Consider the following 13,495-nt stretch of genomic DNA (forward strand, 5'->3'; position numbering starts at 1 on the left):
CGAAAATATTTTTTGGGCAGCGTCTCCAAATAATTTTTCCAAATTTTTTAAGTAAATCATTTGAAGATAAACCATTAAAAGTTGGTTTCAAAATGTTGAAGATTGCAACAGAAAGATTTACATAAGTATTTATATCACGAATTTTTCTGAATGAAATTTGAACCAAGTGTCAATATCTTTAAGGTGCATAGGGTATCGATATTCCTTGTCGTCAAAATCTGAACAGTGAAACAAAACTGCGCAAACAGCTTTTTTCATAGCATACAAATTGTCAAGATTATTTTGGTTAGGCCATAATGTTCTGCATAGCATTGATTACAGATTTGGTTAACTTTCCTGTCAAAGTTAGGGTTAGGGTTGCCCTGGAGTGGTGTTTTTATTCCCCTTGTAAGCTTTAACAACCTTACAATGTCTAGTGCCCATTCTCCTCTGTACATGACTAATACATTCCAATTTTGTGATCTTAACATACAAATCTTTGTAAGGGTCACTATCTATTACATCTTTAAAGGAGGAGGTGTCATCATTTCATAAATATTCATTATAAATCAAGTTATTTTTTTTAATTGAGCGATTGAATATCTTGACTGCTCTAGCAGATTCCATAGCACTTGAAAAACTAACATAATTAATATGGCATTGATGATTTGCAAACCATTCTGAATATTCTGGAGTTGACTTTTTAGTTTCCCAAGAAAAATATCCATGGCAAAATTTTGAGAGTACATCAACATCAACACATTTTTTATCAATGATTATCGCTACTACTCCATGTAAAGAGGAATATCCTCGGGTTAGTCAACGGTAACGCATCTTTGTGTAGGGATATCAGGTTAGACTGAAAGCTTTCAGCAGCTTTAGCATGCTTTCACTAGCTGCAATTTAATATGCTTGCTTGATAGAACCTTGGTTGCGACGATAATAGCAACTGCTAGTAATACTAAACACGTTCAAGCAAGAAAAAAATTGTTCCATGGTTTCAAACCCCACACCAATCTTTCGCGAGGCAACAATATTACTAAAAAAAGGTAAAAAAGTTCTCTTTATTCAAACAGTATTGACATTGTATTAATGGGCAAAATCTTTCCTAGATTTCAAACTGTCAACAAATTGTATGCTGTTGTTGCAAATTTAGAATTTCCCAAATCTTTCAAAATCTTAAAGTTTAAGATTTATAAAATATAAAGTATAAAATCTTAAACTTTAAGATTTTATAACAATTTTTATAATGACTTCATTTTAATTTAAACTAAAGTAAATTTTCTATTTCTCAAGATTTATATTCTCCTCTACACATGATTCTGCAGATTCAATTTCTGTGTCAGAAGAAAAATCATCAACATCATCAACAGTATTTGGTAAATTATTTTCAACAACAACAGCTTTCCCTTAGTTTGTTGGTCATCACAAAGAATTGTTAGGATTGTGAAGATGCTGATTTGTTCTTTTTTCTGCTAATAATCTTCTTATTCCTCTTAGCCATAATTTTAATATAACTTCAAATAGATTTGCAATTTAAACAAATATCCAAACAAAATCAATAGTCAAATAAACAGAACTTTTGACTTTTTTGAACAATTACAGCCTGTTCTTTCAAATTATAACTTAAAGCTGCGCATAACCAAAATGAAGTTATAAATTCACATGAATTTTTAACTAATGTAAAAGATATGTGACTAGTTATTGACCTAAAAATAAGTCAAAATGTGGTTGCTATGGGGGTTTCTAAGGATAAAATATTTAGTTACCTAAATATAACAGCTTACATCTTTTTGTATAAACTTTGCTTTTAATCCAAACTTTCAGAGACTGTTCACAAGTAATGAAGGAACAAAATAAGTTTAAAAATAAATCGAGGACCACCTTAAACCAAATTACTTCTTAAACTATTTTGAATTAATTTATAGACCTATTTTTTATTATTTGCGTTCATTATTTACATTTATTTTAAATTTTATTAAACATTCTTGCCATGTAAGCGACATCGGTAAGGAAGCTGAAGTGAACTGAGGGCTACATAAAACACCTTAGCAACTAATTAAAAAAAAATTCGTTTATTATCAATTTATATTAGGTAATAGATTAATCCAACCGTTGCGAACAGAACCTAAAATTTAAATTTAAGTAAAATTAAATTCTTCAACATGCCGTTGACAGCGGCTTGTTATTTGTTAGTTTTGACTACGAGCCATTGGTTCCCAGCGGGCACAGACGTCAATCAGACGTCTTACGGACATCTTAACTAGGTCGCGACGTCGTAGACCAAATTAGGACGTCCTAAAGAAGTCCGGTAAAGACGTCTTTATTAGAACATCCTTAGTGACGTCTACATTAAGACGTTATCAGGACTTCCATATTTAGACGTCCTATTGACCCTAAGACCTACTTTAGACGTCCTAATTACCTTAGAAATAAGTCGTATCAAAAACGTTTAAAGGACGTCTTTTTAAAAAAAATTTAAATTATAAGCAGATAAATTTATATATAAACTGACTCGGTAAATTGAAAATGTCTGCTTGTTTTGGTTGATTATTTTGATATTATTAATTTTGGTTGGTTGTTTATTGTTTAAAGGTATTTTCTTATTTTCTATATTCTATACTCTATAATCTATACAATTTTTAATTAAAAGAAAATTGAGTTTAGCTATTAAATGTAAAAAAGTTGTCAATATAGTGCACGGTCGTTTAGACTTTAGAAATAAGTGGAAAGTTATTATAAGCAAGCGCAGTAGAGTTAAAAATAATTTAGAATTTTAATAATGGCTACGGATACAACGTTTTGGCTACGGATACAACGGATAAAACTTATCATTGACAACGAGTAACTTGTTTAATTTTAGATAATTAAATAGACTTTTAACTATTTTTTTAAATGAAATTATTGTGAAAATAACTTGCAGCTGTACTAAGAAATGTTTTAAATCAAATACAAGACAACTGAATGTGAATAAAATCTACTTTCAGCTAAAGCTATTTTTACTGTTTTTGTTTATAATCTTTAAACCTTTTTTAAAAAAATTTTGAGCGTAGAAATTTTAAAATTTTATTTATTCAACAAGATGAACCTTTTATCTTTTTTGCATTTTTTGCTTATATGAGGATTCAATTTTTTTTGCAGGGTTAAAATAAAATCTTAATCGTTAACTTTTTGTAACCTGTTGCTACGGTACTCCTTTCCGGTGTATATATATATATATATATATATATATATATATATATATATATATATATATATATATATATATATATATATATATGTATATATATATATATATATATATATATATATATATATATATATATATATATATATGTATATATATATATATGTATATATATATATATATATGTATATATATTTATATATGTATATATATATATATATATATATATATATATATATATATATATATATATATATATATATATATATATATATATATATATATATATATATATATATATAAAGATAAATAGAGAAAGAGATCTCAAAAAGAGAATAAATAAATAGGAATTGGTTGATAAATATGGATGAATTACAAGTATTTGTCAAAAATAAATTTGTTTATAATATATATATATATACAATTTTTTATATAGTCTAATATTAAATAAAATGGAACTTCACAACAAAAATATTAAACTCATTTGCAGAGTTTGTAGACAGTTACTTGGTAAAAAGCATTATTTTATAGGAGAAATTCTTAAAGTAAAATTAGAGAAGCTGTTTCATGTTGAAATGACAGATTTGGAAATTGTCCATCCTCCAAAAATGTGTAAAAAATGTTATTGTACAATGAACAATGTGCTTTCAAGAAAAACATCAACTGCCCTTGGTCTCTGTACTAAGTGGAAACCACACTGTGATGATTGTTTTACTTGCCAATCAGTAAAAAAGCTTAGAAAAGGTTAAGTACTTTCTAAACAATAATCTAGAAATAAAGTAAGATGAAAAAAATTGATTCAAAGATGTGGACATTTGCAATGTTCACTACCATAAAAGAAGCAATAACCATAATACAAGATAAAGACATAGATATATCAGAGCTAAATAATGAGTTAAATCCACATTTGCAACATTGCTTATGTAATATATGGGGTAAAATTTCAAAGCAACCTTTAACTTTAAAAAAATGCGAGCATCTTTTCTGCTTTTTTTGTATTGTAGAAAATATTAAGTTCAAGCCAATTAGTAAAGCAATATGTCCTCAATGCCAAGAATATTTATTATATGAAGATTCATTAGCAAGTAACAAAACAAATTCTCTCATTAAAATGTTGACTGTTGCATGTATTTCAACACAAAATAAAAGATCAAAATATAATTCAAATAAAAATATAAATATCTTTCATGCATAAAATACATTTTTCATTCCTTCAATCTTTATGTAAAAAATATTCTAAATATATTCATATTGATTTTAACAGTTTCAAGCTAAAAAACATTAAAAAATAAAAAAATTTAAACAAGAAATACAAAAAATATTTATATCGAGTTCCAAGAAAAAGTCTTTCTGCTTTAGTTTATTTTTCCCTTCTTTACAACAGGTTAGTTTCCTTTTCAAGACCCAAATATGGTTGGAATACTAAAAATATATATACTATATTTGTTTGTTTTAAATCAATTTTTATCATAATTTATTAATTTTGAATCAATATGTACAAAACCAGATTGATGATTCAATAGATAGAATCAAAATTATAGCATTCAATTAATAAAATCAAAAACATAACCAATGGTATTGCTTTGAAGCAGGCAATACAATTGATTTATTTGACGTTATTGACTAAATCGAAAGCCTGGAATAATACCATTCAAAATTTTGATCATAAATAAGAGTGCATAATAATATAATGTATGTATGTGTATGTATATATATATATATATATATATATATATATATATATATATATATATATATATATATATATATATATATATATATATATTAGGGCCTTGCGAATCTATTCGATTCGCGAATCAAGTGTTGCTTCGATTGAGTCCAAAAAAAAGATTCAAGTTTTTTCGAATCATATTTTATTTTGGGAATGTTGCAATTTTTTTAGATTTCTAAAGCTAAAATGTAATTGAAATGGGTTTTTACCATAGTTCTAATATCACTTTTAAACAAACGCTAAAAATATAATCCGGGTAAAAAGAATTTAATCAAAGAAATATTTTTATTTTTTTGGAAAAAAAAATGCTTAAATTTGGTTTACCGCGAATTGCTGATTCGATTCGCGAATCAAGACCTGCTTTGAGATTAAATTAGAAACAAAAAATGTTTTTTTGCTGTGACCTAATACATATATATATATATATATATATATATATATATATATATATATATGTATTAGGTCCCTGCAAATCGATATATATATATATATATATATATACATATGTGTGTGTGTGTGTGTGTGTGTGTGTGTGTGTGTGTGTGTGTGTAAATTATGTTAGTGTATTTTACAAATAGAGTGTTCAATGTTCTTAAAGAGCAGAGCAATATTAAATGCCCTGCTAAATAATAACATTTCCAAAAAATGTATGTTATGTTTGCAAGAAAAATTTGAAATAATTACTCATTTATATCAGGAAAATTTATTAAATTAAAAATTTGAATTAATTTCTAAATATAAACACGAAAATAAATTCCTCTTAAAAAATTATAAAAACAAATGATTAAATTAAATTATCCCCATTCCAAAGAAATTTATTTAATAATTACTTTCTGTAACTTCCCGTTAACCAAAAAAATGTAGTAATTTAAAAAAAAAATATTTTTATTTTTAGTTATAATAATTTATAACTTCCTGTAAAATAATTTTTTCTATAAATTAAATTTTTTTTAAATTTAGTAACTCTTCCTGATGATCCAGCAATGGTGAAACTTAAAGTTGAAGAAAAAAGTTAGAAAAGTGTTTTTTACTAATTTACACACACACACACACACACAAATACATATATATATATATATATATATATATATATATATATATATATATATATATATATATATATTATGTTACTAACAAATCAAAATATTATGTTACTAACATATAACAATATTATGCTCTCTTCTTTAAGAATATTGAGCACTATACATACATATATATATATATATATATATATATATATATATATATATATATATATATATATATATATATATATATATATATATATATATATATATATATATAGTATATATATATATATATATATATATATATATATATATATATATATATATATATATATATATATAGCCACATGGGAAACGAGTACCATAGCAACAGGTTACAAATGTTTAATGATTAAGATTTTCTTTTAAACCTGCAAAAAAAATTGTATCCTCATATAAGCAAAAAATGCAAAAAAGATAAAAGGTTCATCTTGCTGAATAAATTTAAATTAAAAAATTTCTACGCTCAAAAACATTTTAAAAAAGGTTTAAAAATTGTAAACAAAAACACTAAAGTTGCTTTAGCTGAAAGTAGATATTATTCACAATCAGAGGTCTTGTATATTATTTGAAAAATTTCTTCGTACAGCTACAAGTTATTTTCAAAATAATTTCATGAAAAAACTAGTTAAAAACCTATTTAATTATCTAAAATTGAACAAACTACTCGTTGTCAATGATTAGTTTTTATAACGCTGTTACCGTAGCCATTTTAAAAATTCTTCAATTAATGTAATTTCACTGCGCATGCGTATAATAACTTTCCTCCTGCAAACGACCGTGAGTGAGGGAATTTTGACAAAAGATATTAAAATTGCAACAAGACGTTTCACTTTGTATTTTATAGAAAAGTAATGATATTTTGTGTGTCTGTGTTATATACAGGGTTCCCACAGAAAAAAAAAATCAAAATTTTTTTTGGACTTTCCAGGACCATTTTCCTACTTTTCAAGGATTTTAGCAAAAAAATTCCAGAACTTTTACAGGATATTTTCCCCCAAAAAAAAAATTCTAGGTCTTTCCAGGATTTAGCTATAAAAAATTCTAAAAACTAATGTTTTTCTTTAAAATATTAAAAACTAATGTTTTCCTTTGAAATATTAAAAACTAATGTTTTCCTTTGAAATATTAAAAACTAATGTTTTCCTTTGAAATATTAAAAACTAATGTTTTCCTTTGAAATATTAAAAACTAATGTTTTCCTTTGAAATATTAAAAACTAATGTTTTCCTTTGAAACCATTTAAAAAGATATAGAGTAAAAACTTTCCACTTGAAACTAAAATTTTCATAAATAAATCTTTCTAATAAAACACAAAACCAAAAGCATAAAATAGTGTAGCGCAGTGGGAGCATGCTTGCCTTAAAATAGGTATCCGTGGTTTAAACCCACCTCTGGGCATATTTTGCAACATCTGTTATGAAGAACTAGGCGTGAACTTCTTATTAAAAACATTTAACTAATTTAAAAATAAAAAATATGAAAAATTCTCAATCTATCATATAACTCTTATTATATCAACCATTTTTACAGATATATTAAGTAGAAGCAACCAACTGTGTACTATACTTTACATTTTGAAATATTTATCTTAATCAAAATATGTTTACATTAGTGAGAGGGAAAATATACTTGATTATAATATTATTCATAAATCAGAACTATAAAATTTAACCTCTTAAAATTTAGTTTAAAATTTTAACTATGGAACCTATGTTACTTAAAAATATGATTAAAAATTTTGAAATTTGAATCTTTGAATTTAAAAAATTCCAGGACACTAATCAAATTCCAGGACTTTCCAGGACTATGGGAACCCTGTATATATATATATATATATATATATATATATATATATATATATATATATATATATATATATATATATATATATATATATATATATATATATATACATATGTATATATATATATATATATATATATATATATATATATATATATATATATATATATATATATATATATATATATATATATATATATATATATATATGTATATATATATATATTATGTGAGCTCTCTAATGATAAAATTTACGACGTCTGAATAAGACGTCTTTAAGTCTTTCGCATAATACCAGCCAGAGACGTCCATAGGACGGCTGAAAAGACGTCTCTAGGGCGTCTGCAAAAAACATGTCTAGGACGTCTTTAAAGACGTCTTTAAGACGTCTGGAATAGACGTCCTCAAGACTTTCATTTGAGACCAAATAAGGACGTTTTATGGACAAGAAATGAGACGTTTTATGATATCCTTAGGACGTCAAAATTTTAATACGGTTTACTCCCGCTGGGAGTAAACCGTTTTAAAATTAGACTTGATGAATTTTGACTGCTATGGAAAAGTATTTCCTAAGAAATACTTTTCCATAGCAGGTTTAGGCTTAAATAATTTATTTTGTCGACCACGGCTGTTTAGATGTTTTCACAATTTAAACTTCAGAAACGAAACTGTTTAAACTACATTATCAATAACTAATTTTGAATACTTGATCTTTTATCAAGTATTTATATTGTGCGTAGCCTTAAAACAAAATAACATATTACTTTTTAATGATTATTAAAATAAACATATTTTTTTTAAATTACCTAAGAATATTTTATATACTTTTTTTATTTGTATAAGCATATAATTTTTATGATAAATCCACACGTTTGAAAGTACAATTTTAAAAGAAAGTATTTTTCGATGTCGAAAAATACTTTATTTAAAAAAAAATCGAACTTTTAGACAATTTATTATTCAATAATTAATGAAAGATTTTCTTTAAGTTACTTTTAAGTGATAATCTTGTTTAAAAGTTGACAAATTTTTGAATCAAAATGCTGCAATTTAACAGTTAGGGCAAGTTGAGCCAGAAAATTTTAAATAACTTACTAACAAATTCTATTGAAAATAAAATTGCTGAATCGGTGCACCGATTCAGCAATTTTATTTTCAATGGAATTTCACCGGTGAATACTGATACTATAAGATTAAATTTTGCTAAATCTAAAGTTAGACGTACTCTGTTTTTTATAACTAAAAATGTGGATAAAGTTAATAAGATTCTTACAAAAGTTATTTCATCTATTGTTATATGTTATTATTTATTTATTTTGTCAGTAAAAAAGAGTACAATCCTGTGTTGTATAAATAAAATCTACGTTACAGGGGCTAAATCTACGTGACCGGGGCTAAAAGAAGACTATCGTTTTATGATTTAAAGTAATTTTAGTTTTTTGCGAGCAAACTTAAGCTTGTGAGCTCTTAGGCATTTTAAAATGCGCCTAATTTGTTCTTGCACACATAAAATATGTTTCACGAGCCGGCCACGAGCATTAATACATATTTATAGAACATAATTTGTATCAGGTTTGCCAACACTTAGCGTTTAAAATTGATTTTGATGTCTATGACTTTTTATACTTTTAACTCTTCAACTACATATTGGCATATTTAATTAACATATTGGCATAATTTACATAATTTATTTGCGGCATCAGTTTTACAACGTAAGTCATGTTCATCGTTTTTATTTTTTATAAGTGATTTTACAACAATAGATTCTATGCTTATCCATCCTTGTATGGGTTTTGCATGTACTGAAAAATAGTTAAACGAAGACTAAAAATGCATAAACACAATTCACAACTCTACACATAAAATGTTATGCATAAACTATTGGTTTATGCATAATATTTTCGGGTGAATAAAAAAAGCAATTGCTTTTACTCGGTGTTTTTGGAGTAATTGTTCAGCTTTACTTGAATAAAGATTTGAGCAAACTCGCTCAAATTTTTATTCACGTAAAGCTAAGCAATTTACTCCAAAAACGAGTAATTTTTCAGCTTTACGTGAATAAAAAATTTGAACAAAATTAAGAGCGTTTTTATTCACGTAAAGCTGAGCAATTACTGAGTAAAAGCAATTGCTTTTTTTTATTCACCCTGCCTATTAATTCAGTAGTTATTGATCTATCCTTGCCCTCATTGCGCTTTTTTTTTAATTTTAAAAGACTATTGTTCAACCAAATATTTAACAATCTTTCTGTCAATAAGATACTCTACAATAAGCAATACCGTTTTGAAAAAAGAACTCATCTGGACATGCAATAACTTACCTTATTTAATATGTTAATAATTCGCTGGAACAAGGGACAGAATATATAGATAGATATAGAATATAGACAGAATAGGGGTCTATATAGACATTTTTAAAAAAGTGTTTTGTGATCAACAGTCTAGAAAGCTTTTAAAACAATTACTCACAAAGTAATTTAAAAAAAAGTTGAACATTATTGTTTCACCATTAGAATTTTAATGCTACTTGAGTCATTGCAATTAACTTTGATATATCTTCTTCGCTTTATTCTTTAGATACAACCTGTTGAATTCCACAATAATTAATGATCTCTATTATTTCTATTAATTATATCACAATAATTAATGATTTCTATTATTTCTCATTTTAATTATCTCTATAATTGCCTCAATTTAATGGCAATTATGTTTGGTTGTGACATAAACCTTATATCATAATTAAGCTAATATTGCTAGGGAAAATGGCCACAAAATGATTGACTTTCATCATGAGAATAAGCTTAGTTATTATTTTACAGATTGTTTACTTATTCAATGCCTCTTTTATTTAATATGAGTATCATTTATATATATCAAAAATAATTTATCAGAAATAATTTTCTCTTATATGAACCTTTTTGTCGAACCAAGTTTAATAAGTTTTGTATTGCTTATCGCGCACCGTATCTTTGGAATAAGATTGTTTTGTCAAATTTTGATATATTTCACACTTATCCCACTTTCAAATAAACTGAAAAATTTTATTTTATCTATTGATGACGTAGCCAAGTACTTCTAATTGATACTTTTTTGTAATCTTTGTTTAGAACTTTTATTTTATTGTAAAATACGCTTTATGAAACGTTTTAATTTTTGTTTTTATCTTATATATATAAATGATATAGATTCTATATATAGTAACGTCAGATTTATTGACACGAAGATTCATTTTATTTATATAGCATCGTCAGATTTATTTACACTGTTTACTTAAAAAATTTTTTTTGCTGTAAAATGTCTAAAGCTGTAAAAGGTTCTGATGATAAGATCATTATGATCTTCTTTCAGATGCCTTATTTGTTTGTTTGTAAAATACGACAAATGTAAACGAGTAAAAAAAAAAAAAAAAAAGAAAAAAAAAGTAATTCATAAATTTCTTTTTATGAATTCTTTTTTATGAAAGCAGCAAACAATTTTTAGAAACTTTGATTTTTTTATGGTGTTATTCTTTGTTCAAAATAAAAATAAATAAATAAATATTTCAATCGCTAATAAACTTATATATTTTAAAACTATTTCATTTTTCTCATACTCAAGATTATCATTGTTATTTTTATCTGAATTCTCCTCCCCACGGCCACGAAGGCTACTCCAGCCAAGAAACCTACTATAGTTGTGGCTACAACCCACTCTCAACTCTATAACTCCGAAATACGAACCTTGACAAACAAGTTCGCTGCGCGAAGAAACAAGTTGAGCACAGTACTACCAGGGACGTAGTGGATCAAACTTGGAACGTTTTGCTTATGAGACAAGCACTCTACCACAACGCCGCTGCCGCATTTATTACTTAGTATAATTTAGGCACCATTAAAAAAAAAAATATTTTTTATATTTAATGACATATATTCAAATGCTTTTTTAAAAGTTGATTCGTTGTTGATTTTAATCAACTTACAATAGAATAGAGCGGGGTTAGTTGAGCGATTTTTACTACATTTAACAGATCTTATGAACGGTGGGTCAGATTTTCATAGTTTTTTACAATTGGAAATATAGTTTAACTGATTATGAGAAAAGTAAATTTTTGATTTGTTTGAGAAAATATTGTCTAAAGTATAAAATTCGAAATTTCATTGGAAAAAGGGGTTTTAAGCCAAAAGTTTTGACCATTAAAAGTTAAGAGTAAAACGAAGAAGTATTAACACAGATTGAATATGATTGAATGTCCAATAATTGTGGCTGCCGACTGCCGTACAAAACCTTTTGTTGCGCATTGTGTTGCCATTCTAATTTTCTGAGATTTTTTTTTCATGCGATGTTTAGTTTTCAAGATATTTCCATTGCCCAACTTGCCCTTAAGCTCAAATAGCCTCGCTCAATTAGCCTCGCTCAAATAGCCTCGTTCTACTCTAAGAGTAGTAATAACAATAATAAAAAATAAATTTAGTTACAAAAAATTGTCTTATCACAGTAATTAAATCTTATCACAATAATTAAATTTTATCACAATAATTAAATCTTATCACAATAATTAAATCTTATCACAATTAAATCTTAAGGAAAAATTTATTTAGAACTCTTATTCCAACAAATTTTTTTTGAATAATATTTTATCAAAAGACTTTATATTGAACTATATTACTACGACAGATTACTTAACAAAAAAAAAAAAATGTTTTAAGAAAGAATTGTTAAAATAATAGTAATAAAATGATGAATTTATTTATTTATAATATGTTGTTATAAAAAAAAAAAAAAATTTTAATATAACTCTTTTTTTAATTAATATAGCTTTTTTTTCTCTAAAATGATTTTAAAAATTTATTCGCAATTTAGTGTACAGGTTCTCCTGCTTGTTCATTAAACCCAATACAATGTCAATGATATGCAATGCGTAAAGTTCAATAAAATTGTCATGTTGTTCTCTTCTACCAAGATTGAACAATGATTCTTAAACAACCTAATGCCTTTTTCAAATGTTGGCCTTAGATTTAGCGTGCAGCAGTGGCGCAGTGATTAGAGTTCTTGTTCAGAACTAAGAGGTCCGAGGTTTGATGCCGGCTCTTGCCCAATAAGCAACATTGATAAAGAAGAAGGCTTGAACCTCTTATTTAAATACTCTTCTGCGGAGTTCTGAGATAAGACCGTTAGGACTTCTGGGAGCACCTTAATAACCAAAGACAAAATAATTACATTCAAACAAGAGTAAACAAGATTATCCAGAAGCTAGCTGGAAAAAAGTTATAGTACTTCTATTATATAACCCATTTCTAATAGATTTTGAAATATTTAAATTATTTTTAATCTTTTTTAATAGTACTAGATCAGGTAACTTGTTTATTGTTTTGAAGATATGGTTTATTGCCCCTTGAATCAAATAAAGTTCTAGAGAAGAAAGACGGTTAACAGCTAGGTTATTATCACTTACTATCAAAAGAACTTCATTGATACAGTTTAAATATTTTTTTGCTCTAATTTTCTTTGATCTATTCAATTTATAAATTTTACTGCCTAATCTTAGTAACCCAAGTGGTTTTAGTTCAGTGCAATCATTTTTAAAAACCTCTATTTTTAAGAATGATTGTTCTGAACTGTGTTATATTTGTATATGGAACTCTACTCCTTGTACAAATATAATACAGATGAGTTGTTATAGAACTTAGAGACATGCTACATTTGACTATACTGAGTTTGATATCTGCTACATAAGTAAAGTTTATTT

Source organism: Hydra vulgaris, chromosome 12 (genome assembly GCF_038396675.1).
Source record: "Hydra vulgaris chromosome 12, alternate assembly HydraT2T_AEP".
Classification (NCBI taxonomy): domain Eukaryota; kingdom Metazoa; phylum Cnidaria; class Hydrozoa; order Anthoathecata; family Hydridae; genus Hydra; species Hydra vulgaris.